At 41.8% G+C, this 23141-nt stretch overlaps 1 protein-coding gene and 1 pseudogene across 10 annotated transcripts in view; both read right to left on the bottom strand.

The window, feature by feature from the left end:
• The window catches only part of LOC100516504, a 33106-nt pseudogene extending 13634 nt beyond the window's left edge, over positions 1-19472 (bottom strand).
• FAM168A (family with sequence similarity 168 member A) overlaps positions 1-23141 on the bottom strand; it is a 219665-nt gene that overhangs the window by 131651 nt on the left and 64873 nt on the right. The window lies entirely within an intron of this gene.

The following is a 23141-nucleotide window of genomic DNA, read 5'->3' on the forward strand; positions in this document are numbered from 1 at the left end:
TGGTAGTTTAATTGTTCCCTATGTAACCTCTGAACTCCTGTTTTCAGTTCTACCTCTCACCCTAACATTCAAGATGCCAGGAACCTCCAATACCTAGGGCTTTCTAGGATTCCATACCACAAAATGCCTTTATTTCATTCCCTTTGTAGCTTTAGCTTTCTGCTTTCCTTAATCCACTCAATCATCCATCATTTGTGCCTCTGTCCTATCTTTCTATTCTCTTAGCCTTTGTGAGTTAATACTACTTTTGTCATTTCAATAGAGTTTTTAAAAGGAGATAAAATAAGATATACTTGTTCAATCCACTGTATTTTAATCATAAGCCCCTTCCTGAAGTTACTGCAAGGACAAAAGACAGAATATGAAAGTTCCTAAAAAACTAATAAAGTAAAAGTTCCGAGGTAGTGGGAGCAGAAGTATGCAATTTTTTTTCTTTTTTATTTGTTTGGGTCGTTTGCATACACTATTTTTTAAAAAACAGCTATTCCAATATAAAGATTTTTCTCTTTGGTACTCTAGGAAGGCACCAAGTTTCATAAATAAAACTTCAAAAATGTCTGTACCATGTATCAAAAGCTGAGAACCCTTAATATATAAAGAGCCCTCCCACCCTGCAAAACTGATGAGACAAATAACCTAGCAGAAAATGTGCAATAAATGACACAAAATTCAAAGAACAACCAAACATGGCCAATAAACATGAAAAAATATTTAACTTCATTAACAAGGTATTTTTTTCTCAACAGAGAGGTAAAAATTGTAGAGATTGATAATATCCAGGGGTAGCAAGGTGTGACAATGTTCCCAGTGATAATCAAAAACCTAAAATTGCACATTCCCATCATGGCTCAGGGGAAATGAATCTGACTAGCATCCATGAGGATGGAGGTTCGATTCCTAGCCTTGCTCAGTGGGTTAAGGATCCAGCATTGCCATGAGCTGTGGTGGAGGTCACAGATGCAGCACAGATCTAGCGTTGCTGTAGCTGTGGTATAGGCTGGCAGCTACAGCTCTGATTTGACCCCTAGCCTGGGAACCTCCATATGCCATGGGTGCAGCCCTAAAAAGACAAACAAAACTAAAATTAAAAGGGCCTTCGTGGAGTTCCCCGGTGGCCTAGTGGTTAAGGACCTGGTGTTGAAACTGCTGTGGCACAGGTTTGATCCCTGGCCTAGGAACTTCCAAATGCCATGGGCATAATAAATAATAAGTAAATAAGTAAACAAACAAACAAACAAACAAAAGGTCTTCTTCTTAATTCTAATCCTACCACTCACTCAGTATGTGACTCTGACAAGTCACCTTCCTCTCTGGGCCTCAATTTTCTCATTGGTTTAAAAAAAGAAAAGAAAAAAGAAAGAGAAAAAATTCCAAATCATTAAGAGTACCTGACTTGGCTTACCTTACAGAGATGTGAAGAGAAAAGCAACACTGGCCATGAAAGAATTCTGTGAACTTTACAGCTCATTACAATTCTTCGGGATTGATGAGAAGGAAAATAAAAGTATTCTTGAAAATAAACTGTTTATTGTTGTCTAGACATCCTATGAAATAAACAGCTAATTTCTGGAAGAGAGTTAAAAGCAAGAAATCTAGGTGCTGGTTTTACCATATGACTTCAAACAAGAACTCTTAATCTCTTGGTTTCAGCCTTTGCAGATCTCTAAGGCTTCCATAACTGCAACAAAAAGAGAAATCAAACCCCGTACCGAGACAGTTGGAATTTACACTTCCAGAGTCACTTGCCTGAAGCGGCTAAGTAGATCACAGGCCAGGTCTGCAGAGATAGCTAGTTTGCTGGTCCCTAAGACCTTTTTCTTTACTGGCCAGTCCTCCTTCTTGGCATATACCAAAGAACAGCAAAATAACAGCATGATCACATCTCCTTAAAGACCTCCAACAAACTCTCCTCAATCTTCCATACAAAACACAGGACCCAGAAATACAAGGCACTGGAATTTTTGAACCACAACGCACTGCTGTACCCTACTTTAGATAGAGAGCAACTTAGAACAACAAAATGTGGACTATAGCTTGGGAAGAAAACCATAGCGCTCTCTGGAAAAATGATGGTAAAAGAACACCAACAGATCAAGTAAAACTGTCCTTAAAGGAAATGACAAGAGTTCCTCATTGAAAGAATTAATCAACAATTATTTATTAAGCCCTGACCCATCCTACAGGAACTACCCTACCCTAAGGGATATTTTTCAACTTCTTTTTGGCCACGCCCATGGCACGTGGAAGTTCCCAGGCCAGGGATGGAACCAGAGCCACAGGAGCAACCTGGGCCAGTGCAGTTTCAGTGCTGGATCCTTAACCTGCTGTGCTACAGGAGAACTCCCCTCAGCGATCTTTCCTTCAGCTCCCCTAAGAACAGTATAATAGCCACTTTGCGTTCACAAATACTATCGTACCAGGCACTCCACCAGGCACTACCATTTATATTAGCCAGTTTCCTTCTCAAACCAAATCTATTACTGAGGAATTACTGCCTCTACTTTACAGATTAAAAAATTGAGGTTCACAGAAATTCAGACTTATCCTAAATCACAGATCACTAATATTATTATTAGGTATCATTAGTCTCATTTTAATGTTGAGGAAACTGAGGCTCAGCCAATAGAGTTACTAAGTAGCAGAATGGCGTTTTGCCAAGTGGTTCTGCACTTAGAGCCTATACTAATTCCACTACATCCCCTTTCCTGTTTGATTCTAAGCCACAAAATGAAAGTAAGATTTCAACGCTGAGTATGCAGTTAAAAATAAATGACATGTACAGACTCTTTCTTCAGCTCCTTCCAAAGAATAAATGTCATTATTTCTGAAAAGCAGTTAAGCAGCAGCATTTACTGTCAGGAAAACGAAGGGGAAAGTGAACTACCCTAAGATACCCTAGTCAATGGAAGTACCAAAAGAGACCAAGGGAAAGTGACATTCACACTGTCAGCCAGTCTCGGTGGGCATCCCAATGGATAATCACAAAATAATCTGATTAGCAAATCCTGACACCCTGGCCTCTCCCAATGCTTTAAATAGAAAACTTTTCTTGTAACAATATCTCTCCCAGGCCATGTGCAATACTCTGACTCTTCAAGCAGTGAGACAGGCACAAGGAACCCCAACTCTGTCTGGCTGATGACCTGCGAAAGGAACAAACAGCGATCAACTCTAAATTACTCACTCAAAGGCTTTGTATATACAAGCCCAGAAGCAAGAAACACAGCAGCCTCATAAATTTTGCTTCCTAGTAATAACTGAGTGGTCTGTCTAGTTTCACACCCGGAAACAAGAAACCTGGAGGAGCAAGAGACGTTTAAGGCTGCAAGGAATGCATCAGAACTCTTTTGTGAGCTGCTAGTATAGGACTCTAAAAAAGACAAAAGAGAAGGAAGACTATCCCACTGCCAGACAGCAACTGCTTCACAAATCTAGGTGTCTGAAGCACAGGTTCAAACTGGCTTATTTAAAAGACCAAGTACTAGCAAACACTATGATCACAGCCTTGCAAATGCTATTTTGTTCTGCTGTTACTTGCCCAGCCCCAAATGTCCAGACACAGAAATCAATTCCTCAGTTTTCTATTACCATCAGCTAACAAAAAACTCTGTGCTTGCCCTTAAAAACTGGGAAAAAGAGAGAGTACTGCCCTGTTCAATTTTTGGAAGAACCAAGCTTGGACTAACTTTGCCACTTATTAGCTGTATAACTTCGGTCAAGCCCCTCAACCTTCCAGAGCCTCGGTTTCTCTATCTGTGAAATGGGGATAAACAATGGGCTGTATAAATAAAATGAATTAAACTGCACTTGACAATATTATCTTAGTCTCCTTGCCCTTCTGAGGAATACACTTATGTGCCAAGTACCTAACTTAGACTGTTGCCCTTTAGAAAGGAGATATGTTTAATATCATAGAATCTATGAATATTAACAGCAGAATGTTTTCCCTGTCCCCACTCTAGTATCTAATGCAACTTGCACACATGACAGACGAGATACTAGCATTCAGTAAGATTTTAAGTGCAGGGGAGGATGCCTAGACCCTTCCAAGATAATAAGACTTAAGCCAAGTTTCCATGTGGCTCAGAGGGCTAAGGAACCAGCATTATCATTGCAGTGACTTGGGTAGATGCAGTGGCAAGGGTTCAGTCCTGGCCCAGGAACTTCCACATGCCACAGTGCGGCAACCCCCCCCCCAAAAAAAGACTTAAGACAACCTAGAGGAACATCTAATTTTCCCTGTCTTACAGGGGCTTTCCTTCATTCTAATAGTATTTACTAAGCATCTCTTGGGTGCCAGGCCCCTTCTAGGTCAATGCAGATACAGAGACAAATATAACAATGTTCCAGCCACTACCAAGCTCATGGTGCAATGAGGAAGGCAAATACTGAACCGGATTATTATAGTATAGGAATTGTTCATTTTTGCCTACGGCTTCAAACCAATTTTTTTAATTTATCTTTTTTTTTTTGTCTTTTATCTTTTTGGGGCCACATCCGCGGCATGTGGGTTCCCAGGCTAGGGGCCCAACTGGAGCTGTAGCCACCAGCCTACGCCACAGCAATGCAGGATCCGAACCGCGTCTGCAACCTACAGCTCACAGCAACACCAGATCCTTAACCCCACAAGCAAGGCCAGGGATCAAACCGGAGCCCTCGTGGATGCTAGTTGGGTTTGTTAACTGCTAAGCCATGACAGGAACTCCCCAAACCAATTCTTCATTGCCCTATTCTGTGACAATGAACTGGACTCTGCAGACTGCATTTCTCCTCTCCCAGATAGTTTGTGTCAAGATCTGCCAACAGAAGGGACTGGAAGGAAACTACAAGGCTAAGGGAGAAAGAAAAGACTTTCTCCAGTGTTTGATTTTTCTATGAGGCAGCAAGTGGATTGGCACACACGGGAGCATGTGAGATATCAAGACAGTGCTTCTCCCAGGTTCTGGGGCCAGTGCCCTCCAGGCAGTTTCTTCACCACAGCAGCACATTCCTATGACAGCCACACACTCTTCTCAGGGGTCTGAACCCGGGCCACTTGGAGCTCTCTTTTCTTAAGCTTCTAAGTTCCTTCCTCCCTTTGCTTTTCCTGCAATCCCGGGGATGGCAGTCATTACCTCTATTCTACCTTAGAGTTCTCTTTTCATTTCTCTCAGTAGTTAACTACTTTTTACCTAGTTAGCAAATTTTTTTTTTTTTTAGGTCCATAGCTGCAGCATATGGAAGTTCCCAGGCTAGCAGTTGAATTGAAGCTGCAGCTGCTGGTATACACCACAGCCACAGCCACGCCAGATCCAAGCCATGTCTGAGACCTTTCCCACCCTCGCAGCAATGCCGGATCATTAACCCATTGAGTGGGGGCAGATAACGAAGCCACATCCTCATAAGTACGAGTCGGGTTCATTTCCACTGAGCCGCAATGCTAACTCAAGCAATTCTTTTTTTTTTTTTTTTTTTTTTTGGTCTTTCTGCCTTTTCTAGGGCATACGGAGGTTCCCAGGCTAGGGGTCAAATCGGAGCTGTAGCCACTGGCCTACATCAGAGCCACAGCAACTCGGGATCCGAGCCACGTCTGTGACCTACACCACAGCTCATGGCAACGCTGGATCCTTAACCCACTGAGCAAGGCCAGGGATCGAACCTGCAACCTCACAGTTCCTAGTCGGATTCGTTAACCACTGCGCCACAACAGGAACTCCAAGCAATTCTTTATATTAGATTTTACCTGTTCAAATTATTGGCGTGACTTCTACCACTTCAACTGGACCCAGACTGTTAAAAGTAGAACAAATGCTATTATACCATCCACGGAATCAAGTCTCCTACTTTACAGAGAAGAAAACTGCAATTTCAAAGACTGGAACTAATCTGCTCAAGGTCACACAGTGGTAGAACTAGAACTCCTATATCCTGTCTCTCAATAAATAAATATGTATCAAACACTTTGTCCCCAGGCTCTCCACTGGTTACTAAAAACACAAAAGATGAACTGTAACAAATCCTTGCTCTCAGGTGGCTCACTATCTAGTCAGGGAGACAGACACTGAAAAAAGAAAGTGTTCTAGGGAGGGATGACAAGCACTACGACACAAACAGATTACTAGGCTAGTAAGAGAGGTTTCCCAGGTGGTCTCATATTACTACACTTTTCCCTCTAAGCTAAAGGATTCTTGAGCTGAACAGAAGGTTAACGTAAAAATAAACCTATAACCAAGGCTCAAAAACACAAGTAATCAAACAATAAACCTCCACAATGGGTATAATCAGAAATATCACCAATGGCAAATCCTTCTAGAGTAAGAAGGAACACAGAAACAAATTATGGATGAACTCTTGTCGGTATTACCTTAAGAGGGAATTGCATTGATTTTCAAAGGTCAACAGGAGTTTGGAGAAGAGAGGTATCAGACACCAGACCCGAAAGATTTTTAGAGGAGAGTATAATTATACTATCTAAGCTCTGCATACAGACGAGCAAGACTAGAGGAGATGCATATTAGGAAGGATACACCTATGGTGAGCAGATGCTGGCACGACGTAATAGGAAGAGGCCTTGAGAGCCCTAGACCAGCCAGGAGGCTGGATTCACCTTATTCACCAGTTCTAGCTTAATCAAGCTGCCCACTGCTTCCCTCAAAACAACAAACTCATCCTTCTGGGATTTTACCGTTCCTTCTGCTTACAATGTGTTCATTTCCCATCTATCTGAAGATCTGACCCCTAAGATCATGAGATCTTGAAGCAAGACATTTCCCAGTGTCTACTATTGCTCCTAGTAAGCAGGAGTTGAATAAAGGTATTCAAAACTGTCCTACTGAATTATCTAGACAAACTCAGGCTTCAAGCCCAAGAATGAATGGATCTTCGAGCCCTAACATTCTCTGATTCATGATGAATCCCTCCTGGAGTCCAGAACATTTAGTCTGTACTAGAAACTCAGTAAGTTATTTCTACTTGAGAGCCTAAGTATGTCCTTCTGCCAAACTGGCAATGCAACTGTGTATCTTTAGTGCTTCCACTAAAGGAATTAAACTTTGCTTCAAGTCCAAACACAACAGTTCTTTATCCTCCTCCTTTACATAAATTTGAAAAACAGACTGAGACTCCAATCAACTGAAATCTTCCCAGTGAAGAAGACTTGGCTATTTACCAACAGCTCACACCATTGCTGTCTAATGCCCATGTGGCTGGCACATTTTGCCTTTTGGCAGCCCACTCAGATGGAGGGAGGAAGTATCACGCCCTGCAATGAGAAAGCAGGATCTGGAGTCAGAGGAAGAGAATGAAGTTCTACCACTCTTTCTTTCGTCAGGTGACCATGAACAAGTCATTTAATCTCACGGAGCTTCAACTTCCCCAGGTGGGAAATAGGAAAAATATTACCTGTCCCACTGGGCTACCACAAGGATCAAATGAGGACTATTCCTTGTTGGACTGAATTTTACCCTCTCTGTAGAGGTCACACACAAAGACACTGAACAGAGAAGAGAGTACTAGGGTTTGAGTCAGACAACCTGAGTTTAGGCCCAGCTCTATGCCTCAACTACGTCATATGAACAAGTCATTTAATCTCTCTGAACCTCAAATTGCCCTATCTATAAAACAGGAATAATCCTACCGGCCCTTCTACCTTGTAGAATTAACATGAAGTTTAAAATAAAAAGGACATGATACTGATGAAAGCAATTTACTTGAAAAGTTATGAAATTCTATTATAACACCTTATGCAGAGTTCCATTGTGGTGCAGCAGAAACAAGTCCAACTAGAAACCATGAGATTGCGGGTTTGATCCTCGGCCTCACTCAGCGGGTTAAGGATCTGGCACTGCCGTGAACTGCAGTGTAGGTCGCAGATGTGACTTGGATCCTGTGTTGCTATGGCTGTGGTGCAGGCCGGCAGCTGTAGCTTAGGTTGTACCCCTAGCCTGGGAACCTCCATATGCTGTGGGTGCAGCCCTAAAAAGAAAAAAAGAAAATTATAACACCTTACTTGCATGGAATTTAGCAATCCAATAAAACTCTTTCCGGAACACAGAGAGAGCTAGGAAGTAAGTAAAAAACCTCTTCAAAATCAAAATAACTGTCTTTAATTCTTCACACTTTACTACCTATAGAGTCCCTGGGGCTCTACTCTTGCTTTAAAAACACATCTAATAAACTCAGTAACCTGGGAGTAACACATATAAGTGAGAATGACAAAGTAAGAAAAAAGACCAATATGGTCTGCTGTTTCACAAATAGCAAGGAGAAAATGCAGAAAAATAATTTCAAAATAACCACAAGAACGTAAAAAGCATAGTACTCACCAAAGAAGGTGGCCCTTAGCCTTTGTTTTTAAGTATAGCATCAGAGGTGTAAAATACAGTAACTCCTATAAGCATCAGTGCAACACAAAAAGGCAGAATAACTGATGTTCTAAATAATGAACTTGAATCTCAAGAAAGAACAAATAATATACTGTCTATTCCAAAGAGGGGAATATATAATGTCTTTTAGACCCTACCTGTAAGGCAAAGAACCATAAAAACAAAGAAATGAGAAGAGTGATAGTCACAAAATATTGGAAAGCTGGGAAGCAGATGACCAGTAACTGACTTATCAGATCTGAGAAAGATGAGTACTAAGCCAGCAGTGGGAAAAATAAAAAAGTAACTAAATTTAACCTGCAGAACTTCCACAAGATTCAGAAACCAGCAGCACCATGTTTCGGTTTTCTTCCCCTCTGGGAAGGGTAAAACAAAGGATCTCTAGATAAGGGAATAGCAGGTACAGTTGATGGCAGGGTCACCATACTGAAAATTAGAGTGTTAACTGAACTGAGTATTGAGGACTCCCCCACAGACTTCCTCTCCCACTCCGTTTCCAACCACGGGCAACCAGGCCTATAACCTAGAGGAAGGAGACTAGATAATCCTTCCAGAGAATCTGACCAGTCCTAGTGGGAAAGATCTAAAGACACTGACACTGTAGTTGCCCCGTAAATAGCCCAGACAGGTCACCATTACAATGGGGTCCACAATCAGTAAGCTGCATCCAAGTATTTAAAATTTCCAATCAGTTTTTAGTATCCCATTTTAAAATATAAACAATCAAGGATAACCAGACTTCTGGGGAAAAGTTCCAACATGAAAAGTAGAATTCTGATACTATTTATATCAAAAGAAATCTGAGGATCCAAATGAAAAGTTACTTGAGGAGTTCCCATTGTGGCTAAGTGGAAATTAATCTGACTAGTATCCATGAGGACGCAGGTTTGATCTCTGGTCTTGCTCTGTGGGTTAAGGATCTGGTGTTGCTATGAGCTGTGGTGTAGGTCGCAGATGCGGCTCAGATCCAGCCACAGTCTGTGGCTCTGGTGTAGGCCAGCGGCTATGGCTCCAATTTGACCCCTAGCCTGGGAACCTCCATATGCCTTGGGTGCAGCCCTGAAAAGATGGAAAGACAGACAGGAAGGAAGGAAGGAAAAAGTTATTTGAAAGAAAGCATACAATTATACTTATCTTAGCCAAAGTTTGCCAATGATTAAAAAATCAGATCAGATGAACTTATGCCATCAACCTGATAATAAACAGCTCTTTCCCAGCTTAATGGTTCATTTTACTGATGGCTATTCACTTCATCAGGGGTAAGAGGTATACAATAAAATAGAATTTGCTAAGTCTGGCAAGGTGCTATATAAAATGTATTATTTATTTTTCTAATTCTAAAGATATCTGTCAGGACTGGATCTACATATGGATGAAGCACTAAAATAAAAACACCAATGGGTCATAAAAGCCTTAAGAGACACCACTGTGCCTACTAATCACTGATGCTACATGTACTAAGACTTTTGTACATACCAACTACACGAGAACCTAGTGAAGGAAAGTCTCTCATCCCATGGCCTCACCTTCAGAAGTCAGAAGACTTCACAGAAACACAGCAGTTGAGAAGAATTTTAAAGAAAGAGTCGAGACTGTCAAGTAAAACAGAAGCACAGGAAGGCGGGCAAGTACAGCACAGCAGAAAGGCTATCCTGGGCCAGAGCATACATGACAGCGGAAAGGTTAAGAAGCTGCAGATAATGTAGTGTCACTAGAGCACAGGCAACAACAGGAGGACAGGAGGCAGAGATCAGATCCAGGAAGACCTCACATGTTACAGAAGGAATCTGGACTCTAACCTGAAGGCAACTGGGAGTCACTGAAGAGTTAACAGCGAATTAGGACGATTAGATTTGAATCTTGGAAAAGATCATTCTGATGATGATATAACAGATTTGGGTGGTGGGAAAGTAAAGGCTGGAGGCTATAACCTTCCAAGCCATGTACTAACTGTTCCCAAAAGGCAATTCTCACACTGACAAACCCAGCTTCTGCTCTCAACTTACGGTGAAGCAGATTATCCTATCTCTTAGGATACCAGTAGCTCCCAGAGACACTTTAATGACCCTCCTGGGGAACCAGCATCCCAAGGCCTCCATCACCAGGTTCTTTCTTTTCCCTAAGATCTTCTTTAAAGGCACAGATTGCAGGAGTTCCCACTGTGGCTCAGCAGTAATGAACCCAACTAGTATCCATGAGGACATGGGTTCCATCCGCGGCCTCGCTCAGTGGGTTAAGGGTCCGGCACTGCCCTGAGCTACGATGTAGGTTGCAGATGTGGCTCGGATCTGGCGTTGCTGTGGCTGTGGTATAGGCTAGAAACTACAGTTCTGATTCAACCCTAGCCTGGGAACTTCCATATGTCTCAGGTGCAGACCTAAAAAGACACCCCCCCCAAAAAAGGGGGCACATATATTATCTTGCATCAGAGTTTCTCTCTCATTTGGTTTCAAGGAAGATAGGCAGTAACCTCAAGTCCTCAACTCCCAATTCTCAATGACCAGAGTAAATTTCTACCACTCCTCAGAGCTTTGTTAAACTAACACAGAAACATACATACGCACACACACGAGCACCATCACTTGTTTACACGTCTGATTTCCCCATGTACACTTCCTACGGAGATGAAGGAAAGACAGAAGGGAATATTTAATGGGTACTAACTTAATGCTAAATGCTTTTTTTTTCATTTCTCTCATTTAATCCTTACCACAACTCTGAAAAAGTAAGTGTTTATATTCCCATTTTCACAGATGAAGAAACTATGGCTCAAAGAGAATAAATGATTTTCCCAAGATCACAGAGCACCCTTAAGGCAAAGCTGAGATTTGAAGCTACACACCTACAGGCTTACCAAGTCTACAGGCTTTTCCACTACCTCACACTAGATTTCCCTGTACCTTGTTTTATTCATTACTGAATCTCCACTTAACTCAGTCCATTGAATCGCATTATACTGAGCCACACACTGAACAGATGAACAACCTGGAAAGACAACCAAACAGAAGAACAAGGTGCAAATGGAAAACTTGGACAATAGACACAGGTAGGAAGGAAGGAAAGAAGGCAGGCAGGCAGGCAAGCAGCAGCAACATCAATCCCAACAAAATTTTGGAGCCCTAGTTGATAAGGCAAGAACTTATGGTTACTAAAAGGGACGGGGGGGCGGAAGGGTGGAGGGAGTGGGGTCTAGGACTGGCATTGCACACTGAGGTAATACGGAACGATGGGCCGAAGGAGACCTGCTACACAGCACAGAGAACTCTATTCAGTATTCTGTGACAGTCATTGTGGGAAAAGAATCAGAGAGAACAGATGTGTTTTATATATGACTGGGTCACTCTGCTGTACAGCAGAAATCATCACAGCCTTGTAAACTAACTATACGTCAATAAAACTTTTTAGAAAAGTATAGACTAGCCAAAACTCATGTTGCCAGATCTCCATTTCTAAATTGTACCTCTTCCTCAGCCAGCCCCAGCAGAGTGCCTTGTAAAATAATGCCCAGTCAGGTCCACATCACAAATGAATTCCAATAAGCAATGCATTCTCTCCCTGAGGCCTTCCAACTCTTACAAAACCACCAGGAACTGAAGAAATCTTCTGTTCTCCATCTGAACAACTTACCTACAAACCCTTGGTGGTAAAGGGAAATTGGGTTTAAGAAACAGATGGGGAGTTCCCATCGTGGCTCAGTGGTTAACGAATCCAACTAGGAACCATGAGGTTGCAGGTTCGATCCCTGGCCTTGCTCAGTGGGTTAAGGATCTGGCATTGCCGTGAGCTGTGGTGTAGGTCTCAGACGCAGCTCAGATCCCATGTTGCTGTGGCTCTGGTGTAGGCCAGCAGCTAAAGCTCCGATTCGACCCCTAGCCTGGGAACCTCCATGGGCTGCGGGAGCGGCCCTAGAAAAGGCAAAAAGATCAAAAAAAAAAAAAAAAAAAAAAAAAAGAGAGAGAGAGAGAAGCAGATGGTTTCTCAGAGTCTAAAATCTAAGTTGAAAAGGAAGCAATTCAGAGTTCCCATTGTGGTTCAGTGAATTAAGAACCCAAATGATATCCAGGTTCAATCCCTGGCCTTGCTCAGTGAGTTCAGGATCCGGCATTGCCCTGAGTTGCTGCAGCTGTGGCAAAGGCCGGCAGCTGCAGCTCCAGTTTGACCCCTAGCCGGGGAACTTCCATATGCTGCAGGAGTGGACCCAAAAAGGGGGGTGGGGGAGGGGAAGGAAGCAATTCACCAAAACCAAACATTCCAAAAGAGAAACCATGCTTCTTTGGATTGAAAAAGAGTGCTGTCATAGTCATGATTTGCCCTCCCAATACAGGGTCCCCAAAGCACTTTCTAGGAGGGGCAGAAGCCAAGACTCAGACTAGCTCTAGCTACACTGGTCCTCAGATATCATCACTGGCTCACATTAACGTTGTAGATTTTTCAAAAAGCAAGAATCACTTGTTTGCAGCAACTGTGCTTGGTTACAGAGGTTCCACTATAGAAGGAAGGTGTCATGGAAAAAAAGTACTTTTATATCAATGAGACTCTCAATATAATGGGAGAGAAAGGAACTTAAAGGTTAAATAAGATAATTTGAGTCTAGAAATTAAACTGGCACAAAGTAGAGCTTAATCAGTGTCTGCTCAATTGAACTGAAGAAAACAGGAGTTCCTGCAGTGGCGCAGCGGAAACGAATCTGACTAGGAACCACGAGGTTGCAGGTTGGATCCCTGGCCTTGCTGTGAGCTATGGTGTAGGTCGCAGACGTGGCTTGGATCCTGTGTTGCTGTGGCTGTGGTGTAGGCCAGCAGCTACAGCTCTGATTCGATCCCTAGCCTGGGAACCACGATATGCTGCAGGTATGGCCCTAAAAAGACAAAAAAAAAAAAAGAAGAAGAAGAAAAAAACAGCATTTGTTTAGTATCTTCTGATGCGAGAAAACGATTTAAACAGTTTTTGAAAACTTTACCTTAATCCATAAAATAGTCCAGACTAATGTGTTTATCATTCTCATTTTCCATTTAAAAGTCTCAAAAAAATTAAGCAACTTTCTTGGTCACTCGGTTATTAAGGGACAAAAAGTTGTGATTTGTTCACAGTATCAGAAATTTACAAACTAAGCAAAAAAAATAGTAGTGCCATGTCATATTTGCTTTAAAGTTTTTCACTGCATGTAAAACATGTGGAGGTAAACAATGGGCTGGGAATTGGAATAGCTGGGTTCTAGTCTTAACTGTGCCCAAATGCTCTGCAGCTTAAAATCTCTTCCCCCTTCTGGATTTTAATTTTCTCACCTAACAGTGGTACAACATTTCACTTAAAGATGAGTTAAATTATCTTGAAATTCCAGGAATATTGTATACACAATCAAGACTCTTTACTCAATTCTCTCCTATGGCCCAGAGTTCACTCTGCTCTGCCTCTGGCCACATGCTTAGGACTAACAGCTTACAGCCACCTGTCCATCAGCCATTTGGAAGCCAGAAGCATCCTTTATGGCACAGCTCACCACCTGTGCTGGATGCTTCATTAAGCGTAAAGCTGATACTGTGGTTTGCTGGAAGCATGGCACACAAATGTTACCTGGAGATGAATAAATCATTCCAGTTGTGTTGGGTTGCAATTGTGAGGGCAGCTGCTGTGGTCTGAAAACAGATGGTCTTAAAAGGATGGAGGATTTGGCTCCTATCTCATTTTCCTAAGGCAAGCAGGTTCAGGCCAGCAGGAAACCTGCCTAGGAAGTGCTAGAATAGAGCTAGCATCCAGTGATGAGGAGAGATGACAGAAATGCACATGTAGTTTCTTTCCATAATAAATGAATATATCCATGGCTCCAATTACAGAATCCTAAGCCCATATTTTCGTACTCACTCATCAACTTCTTTTTTTTTTTTTTTTTTTTTTTGCTTTTTGCTATTTCTTGGGCTACTCCCACGGCACATGGAGGTTCCCAAGCTAGGGGTCGAATCGGAGCTGTAGCCACCGGCCTATGCCAGAGCCACAGCAACACGGGATCCGAGCCACATCTGCAACCTACACCACAGCTCACGGCAACGCCGGATCGTTAACCCACTGAGCAAGGGCAGGGACCGAACCCGCAACCTCATGGTTCCTAGTCGGATTTGTTAACCATCTGTGCCACGACAGGAACTCCTCATCAACTTCTAAATCAATTTTTTTCCCCGTCCAACACTTTCTCCCATGATTTCCCTACAAAGGTGAGTTCAGGGAGAGTGACTAGCTGAGTCCAGGCACAAGAACAGAACTTCATTATAGGTGTTGTACATACATTCTCTCACTTAATTCTCAAGACGGCCTTTACTTCCATTTTGTAGAAATTAAAACTCAGAAAAGTCAGATATTCTACCTAGAGTTACAGAGCAAATTAAGTGACAGGAGTCAGAAGTGACCCCTGAGGGCTAAATGATTCCAAATCTCCTGTCCTACCAACAATGGCCTTCTTGCTGTTCCTCAAAGGCATCCAGCTCATTCCTACCTTTGGACCTTTCTCTTGCTAATTCTTCTATTTTCACATCTTCTCATTGTTTTCTACTTTTGATCATTCAGGGTTCTGCTCAAATGCCATCTCTCAGAGAGGCTTTTCTTTTTTCCTTCTGTCCTTCCGTCCTTCCTTCCTTCCTTCCTCCCTCCCTCCTTCCTTTCTTTTGCTTTTTAGGGCCGCATATGTGACATATGGAAGTTTACAGGCCAGGGGATGAATCAGAGCTGCAGCTGCCAGCCTACACCACAACCACGGCAACACAAGATCCAAGTCTGCTACCTACACGGAGGCTCACAGAAACATCGGATCCTTAACCCACTGAGCTGGGGCCAGGGATCAGTCCCACATCTCCGTGGATACTAGTGGGGTTTGCTACCACTGAGCCACAGTGGGAATTCCCAGATAGGCTTTTCTTTATCATCCTCAACTTATACTGTTTCCTTACCTTGCTTTATTCTTTTATTATGGCACTGACATTGTATTATTTATTAGATAATTTGTTTGTTTACCGTTAGTCTCTGGCACTAGAATGAATGATCATTGAGGACAAGGACTTTTGTCTTGGTCAAAATTGTATCCCCAGGGCTTACAACAGTGACTAGTACACTGTAAGTGCTCAACAAATAGTCAATGACTCAGTGGACAAATTCTATGTGCTCAAAAGCACAGAGTTCTAGAACATTAGCATAAAAAAGTAGTTGTTTCAGGAGTTCCTGTCGTGGCACAGTGGAAATGAATCTGACTAGCATCCATGAGGACACGGGTTCGACCCCTGGCCTCGCTCAGGGAGTTAAGGATCCAGCACTGCCATGAGCCCTGGCGTAGATGGCAAATGCGGCTCGGATCTGGAGTGGCTGTGGCTACAGCTCTGATTTAGTCCCTAGCCTGGGAACCTCCATATGCCACAGGTGCAACCCTAACCCTAAACCTAAAAAGAAAAAAAAAAAATACCTGTTATACAGTATAAGGAGCTCAGGCTTTAAGAACAGGCAGGTCCAAGTTCAAGTCTCTAATTATGATTGTGTGCCTTTGGAAAAGTCTAAACTTCTTTATTTTCTCATCTTTACAGTGGGTACAAAAAGATGTCTTACTGATCTGTTAGGATGCAATAAACACACAAAAATGCTCTGTGCAAACTATAACGTGTTATATAAATGTATGATGGGATGAGAAATTATTTTGATAATGGGGAAAAGTTTAGAGACAATCTAGTCAGGCCTTTTACTTTAGAGATCACCCAAGGCCCAAAAAGCTAAGTGAACTGCCCACGTCCACCACAGTTATTTAGAACTAAACAATGATTAGACTCTAGGTCTCCAGGCAACCACACCGAGATGCATGCCGTTACCACCACAAATTACTTGAACTCTGGTACTTTACTTTCTCTTGATTCTTCTTGTGCCTCACTGTCTACTCCTCTGATCGTCTCAAATACCCCCTCCACCCAACGTCAGAGGGTCCAGGGCTCAAATGTCAGACCTCTTCTCTGCTCCCTGTGTACACATTTCTGAGTGATTACATCTACCCCATGGCTTTACATATACAATGATTTCCATCTCTGACCTGGACTTCTCTGAAGCCAAACGTGTACCTCCAGCTGCCTATGTGACATCTCCTTCTGGTTATCTGACAGCCATCATGTGTGTGTGTGTGGTGTGTGTGTGTGTGTGTACATATGTATGTATACATAATTTATATAATATATAATGTATAAATATATTTATTTATATTTATAGTATGTCTAAAACCAAACATTTGACCCCTCCCTATGAACCTGCTCCTGCCAGTCTTTCCCATTTTTGTAAATGGCAACACCAATCTTACAGTGGCTCAGGGCAAACACCTTCCACTGACTGTTTTCTTAATGTCATAATCTCTTCCAATCTATCAGCAAGTTCTGTCAGCTCTACTTTCAAAACATATCCTGGGAGTCCCTGCTGTGGCACAGTGGGTTAAGAATCCAACTGCAACAGCCACTGCTGTGGCTCGGATTTGATCCTTGGCCTGAAAGACTTCTCATATGCTGCAGATGTGGCCATAAAAATTAAAAAAGAAAAACCAGCACCACCACCATATTCTGATTCAACAATTTCATCTCACCTCACTGCTACCGCACAGTCTTAAGCTTTGTCTCATTCCCTCACTCTTGTAACAGCAGCCCATCTGATCTCCCCACTTCTGTCCTTGCCATCTATCTACCCATTCCCTATCCCTCTCTGCTCAGAAGCCAAAATGATCCTTTTAAATTCAATGTGGATCATGTCACTCCACTTGGTTCAAAACCCTGCACTGGCTCCTCATGTCAATCAGAATAAACAAAGGTTATTACCATGGCACCATGGTAATCTGGTTCTTTACTACCCATCTGATCTTATCCCTACCACTGTCTTCTTTGCTCATTACACTTCGGCCACACTGCAGTAAAATTAATTTTTTTTTTTAAATGAGAGTTGCAACGTTTATTTCAGGTTCTCGCTTGTTTTTGTATGTTTGTTTGTTTTTTTTTTTTTCTTTTTTCTTTTTTGCCACACAGGCAGTATGTGGGAATTCCTGGGCCAGGGATCGAATCTACGCGCACAGCAGCAACCAGAGCCACAGCGGTGAGAACGCAGGAGCCTCAACCGCTAGGTCATCAGAGAACTCCCTAAAATTAAACTTTAACACCAATATTCATGCCGTTGGGAACCACTCTGAAGTAGCCAAAAACACAGACCAAGAACACACAAGCCTTGGACTCTTCAATGTGAACAGGAATGTCCTTTCTCTCCTTGCTGTTCACTGACAAGCCAAGTACAACCCTCCCTCAGGGATTCAGTGCTTCTGTTTCTCTCTGTTTAAATCATTCTACCCTCAATCCATATGATTTGTTTCTTTACTTCATAAGATCTCTACTCAAATTTCACCTCACCAGAAAAGCCAAGGTAAACCAATCATATATTAAAAAAATCCCCTTCCTTTTCAAAAACTCCCTTTCCCCATACATTGCCTAATTAATTCTTCACATCTCTGCACACCTCCCCCCAGAGTGAAGTCAGGGACTTGAATTTATTTACTGCTATATCCCCTGTGCCAAGATCAAATTGTATGTGCCCTATAATCCACACCAGTAATCAACTCAGCCATTTTTTAAAAACTGATATCTGATGTCCCCAATCTGGTCTTCCCCTAAACAGACCGAACATTATTTTCAAAGAAAAAATCTCTTTTCTGGATATCTTACTCTCTGAGAACTATCAATTCAACTAATGACAGCGCTGAACAACTTAAAAAGGAGAGAATCATAAGATAAAGCCACATTTTTCTCCCCCTGGGATCCTATTATAATCAGCTAACAAATTAGTAAGTACCTTTGGGTACAGGGCACCATCTTATTAAAGAAGGATATTAACTAGCTAGGTAGTAACACATAGAAAGATACATAAAAATAGTTGTAAGATGGCCAAAAAACACATGAAAAGATATTCAGCATCATTAGCCATTAGGGAAATGCAAATCTAATCACAATGAGATACCACTCACTTCACCTCTACTGGAATGACTGAAATCAAAAAAACAAGTGATGGAGAGGATGCAGAGAAAGTGAAACTCTCATACATAGCTGGGGGGATAAAATGGTGCAGCCACTTTAGATGAGAGTCTACCAAGGCGGGATCAAGGTGGTGGAGGAATAAGAAGGGGTGCTCACCTTCTCCCACAAATGCATCAAAAAAACCCACAAAAAACCATCTACATGTAGAACAATTTGCACAGAACATGTACTGAATGCTGGCAGAAGATCTTAAACCTTCAAAAAGGGCAAAAAACCCTCCACATAACTAGATAGAACAAAAGAAAAAAAAAGAGAGACAGGACTAGACTCCTGACAGGGAGCTGTGACACAAGAAGGGAACCCACACTGGGAAGGCACCTAACTGACAGGAGATCAGCCCAGAAGGGACTTCAAAGCCTCAGAGAAAAGCACAGCTGGAATGAGGAGGGCAAAGCAGAAAGAGCCACACAGACCACTGACACCACCTTCCAAGACACCACAGCCTGAGACACTCGCAAGGGGGATGGGCACTGAGACTCAGTCTCCAGAGGTCAGTTCTTGGAAGAGCCTAGGGTGGCTGTGTAGAGACAGCTGGAGGGGCTAGGGAGCAGGGTGCCAAAGGCTGGGGAGTGCAGTGCCATAGCCGAGGGAACCCGAGAGGCGGTGTGGACCTGCAGAAGTAAGGTGCCACTGGTGGGGTCAGAAAGAGAAGCAGGAGCGGACCATCACAGGAACATACTTGTGCACGTGCGGACTCTTAGAGGGCGGGGCTACTGGCAGTGAGATGCCTCTTGCATGGGCTAGAGGCACAAGCCCCTTTTGTGCAGGCTACAATTGGTAGTGCCTCCTGCACGGGCTAAGCACAATGGGACATCTCTTGGGTGATATACAGACAGGAGGGGCAAACCACCACAGTCATCTCAGACTCCAGAGGTGGGCATGGCCCGCCACCACTAGGGGTCTGTGAACAAGCACCACCTGCAGCCCCGGTCACCTTAGAGGTTGGCACAGAGAAGTGCACTGGAACCAAGCACCACTTGTTGCTGCTCTCACTCCATCGGGAATACAAAGGCCCTGCTGCTGCCATCGCCTAACACTGGGGGCTGCCTACATCTGCCTGAGGGTCACTGCCACTTCTCAGGGCTCTGCAACTAGAAGCAGCCTGAGCCACCTTCCCAAAGGTCCTTGCCACTTTCAAGGTCCCAGTAACCAAGCAAGAGCTACTAGCCCTTCCCATTGTCTCCATCTCCCTGGAAGCACACACAGCACCCTATCAAGGGGATAATAGCCTGCACACACTGAGGAAATAGACAGCAAGCACCCAAGCCTAAATCAGCCCTCACACCAAAAATAAACAGTAAGCCCTCACAAAATACCCAGAGGTGGTCTTGCACATAAACAGCCTTCCAGGACTACAGTACTTGTTTTCCCTAAACTCAAAGAATAAGAAAAATATAAGCAAAATAAAGAAGCTCAAGAATCATTCCCAGTTAAAAGGAGATAGAGTTTCCTGTTGCAGTTCAGCGGTAAATGAATCCAACTAGTATCCATGAGGACAAGGGTTTGATCCCTAGCCTTACTCAGTGGGTTAAGGATCCGGCACTGCCGTGAGCTGTAGTGTAGGTTGCAAATATGGCTCAGATCCTGCATTGCTGTGGCTGTGGTGTAGGCCGGCAGCTGTAGCTCTGAATCAACCCATAGACTGGGAACTTCCATAGGCCATAGATGTGGCCCTAAAAAGACAAAAAAGGAGAGAGAACAGGAGAATTTCCCTGAAGGAGCAAATGATGAAATAGACCTCTGTAGTCTAACAGACACCAAATTCAAAAAGGAGACAGTGAAAATACTGTAGGGATTAAGAGCAAATATGAAGGAATAAAGAGCAGCTATAAACAGTAATGCAGATTACTTTAGAAAGGAAATAGAAAATATAAGGAGAAGCCAAGAAAAATTAAAAAACTCATTTGCAGAGGTGCATGTTGAGTTAAAGGCACTGAACTGCATAATGAATACTGCAGAGCAACAAATTAGTGACTTGAAAGACAATAATGGAAATCATCCAATCAGGACAGCAGACAGAAAACCAAATGAAAAAGTATGAAAGCAACATAAGAGATCTATGGGATAATACAGAGTGTGACAATCTACATATAATAGGGATTCCAGAAGGAGAAGAAAAAGAAAAGAGGATGGAAAATATATTTGAAGAAATTATGGCTGAAAACTTCCAAATCTAAAGGAAACAGATATCAAGATATAGGAAGCACAGAGGGCCCAAACAAGTTGAACCCAAACAGGCCTAAACCAAGACATATTTTCATAAAAAATGGCAAAAGTTAAAGAGAAGACTCTAAAGGCAGCAAGAGAAAAACAAAGAGTTAATTTTAAGGGAACCCCGATGAGGCTATCAGCCTCTACAGTTTCTCTACAGACCTACAGACCTATGGTTTCTCTACTGTTTCTCTATAGAGACACTACAAGCCAGTAGAGAGTGGCAAGATATATTCAAAGTTCTAAAAGGGAAAAATTTGCAGCGAGAATACTCTACTTAGCAAGCATATCATTTAAATAGAAAGAGAAATAAAGAATTTCTTCAACAAACAAAAACTAAAAGAGTACAGCAATACTAAACCCATTCCAAAAGAAATACTGAAAGGGTGCCTCTAAATAAAAAAGAAGAAATAGCATGGAGGAGAAATAGGATGGTTACTTTCAATTGGAAAGCAACCACTTAAGCCAGTATACAGATCTAAAAGGAAAACAAAAAAGCCTACTGTGAAGGCAACACTAAACACAAGGAACAGCAAAAGGATAAACACGAAGATATTAAGAAAGGACATCGAAATTATAGAATGTGGGGAAGGAAAGTAGGAAAATAGACTTTTTTTTTATATATATAATGTGTTTGCGCCTATATGACCATCAGGTCAAAGCAAGCAGATATAGGAAGGGATTAACATACTTGAAAAACAGGGCAAACATAATTCAAAACCAAACATTACATTCACAAAAACTAAAAAGATGAGGACATAAGCATAAAACAAAAGGAAATCATACAACCAAAAAAAAGAAACGAATAAAGGAAAAACATAGAATCAACTGGATAACAAGGTTTAAAATGGCCATAAATACATATTTATCAATAATTACCTTAAATGTCAATGGACTGAATGCTGCCATCAAAAGACAGAGTGGCAGACTGGATAAAAAAAAGTAAGAGTCTACAATATGCTGCCTACAAGAGGCTCACCTTAGGGCAAAGGACACATATAAATTCAAAGTGAGGGGATGGAAAAAGACATATCATGGGAATGGAAAAGACAGGAAAGCAGGAGTAACAATCTCATGTCAGACAAAATAGACTTTAAACAAAGGCCATAAAGAAAGACAAAAAAAGGACGCTAATGATAAAAGAATCTGTTTAAGAGGATATTACAATCATCAATATATAGCCCCTAATATAGGAGCACCAAGATACATATAACAAATACTAAGAGACATAAAAGGAGAAACTGATGAGAATACAGTAACATTTAACACCCCACTCACATCAATGGACAGATCCTCTAGATAGAAAATTAATAAGGCAACAGAATTTCTATATGACACAATAGAAAAGTTAAACTTCATTGACATTTTCAGGACATTACATCCAAAAAAAATCAGAATATACATTCTTTTCAAGTGCACATGGAACATTCTCAAGGATTGACCACATATGGGGGCACAAAACTAATCTCAACAAGTTTAAGAGTATAGAAATTATTTCAAATATTTTCTCTGACCACAAAGGCATGAAATTATAAATCAACCACAGGAAAAAAAAATGAGAGAAAACTGACTACATGGAGACTAAACAACATGCTACTAAAAAAACCAATGAGTCAACAAGGAACTCAAGAGGGAAATTTAAAAATACCTCCAGACAAATCATAATGAAAACACAACCATTCAAAATCTATGGGATGCCTCAAAAGCAGTTCTTAGAGGGAAGTTCATAGCAATACAGGCCTTCCTCAAAAAAGAAGAAAAATCTAAAATCAACAACTTAACCTACCACCTAAAAGAATTAGAAAAACAAAAACAAAAACAAAAAACTGAAGTCAGCAGAAGGAAATCATAAAGATCAGAGAGGAAGTAAATAAAATAGAGATTTGAAAAACAATAGAAAAAAATCAATAAAACCAAGAACTGGGTCTTTGACAGGGTAAACAAAATTGACAAACCTCTGGCCAGACTCACCAATATGAGGAGAGAAAGAACTCAAATAAACAAAATGAGAAATGAAAAAGGAGAAATCTCAACAGATACTGCAGAAATACAAAAAACCATGAGAGAATACCATGAGCAATTATATGCCAACAAATTGGACAACCTAGAAGAAACAACTTTCTAGAGACATACATACAGCCTGCCAAAACCAAATCAAGAAGAAACATTAATACACCAATCACTAGAAATGAAATAGAAAATGTAATAAAAACACTCCCTACAAACAAAAATTCCAGGACCAGATGGCTTCACAGGTAAATTCCACCAAACATACAAAGAACTTATATCCATCCTTCTTAAACGTTTCCAAAAGACTGAAGAAGGAATAATCCCAAAGACATCCTATGAAGCCACCCATCACCCTAATACCAAAACCAGACAAAGATACTACCAAAAAAGGAAATTACACGCCCATATCCCTGATGGATATAGACACAAAAATTCTCAACCAGGAGTTACCATTGTGGCGCAACAGAAACGAAAC

Source organism: Sus scrofa, chromosome 9, assembly GCF_000003025.6.
Source record: "Sus scrofa isolate TJ Tabasco breed Duroc chromosome 9, Sscrofa11.1, whole genome shotgun sequence".
NCBI lineage: Eukaryota > Metazoa > Chordata > Mammalia > Artiodactyla > Suidae > Sus > Sus scrofa.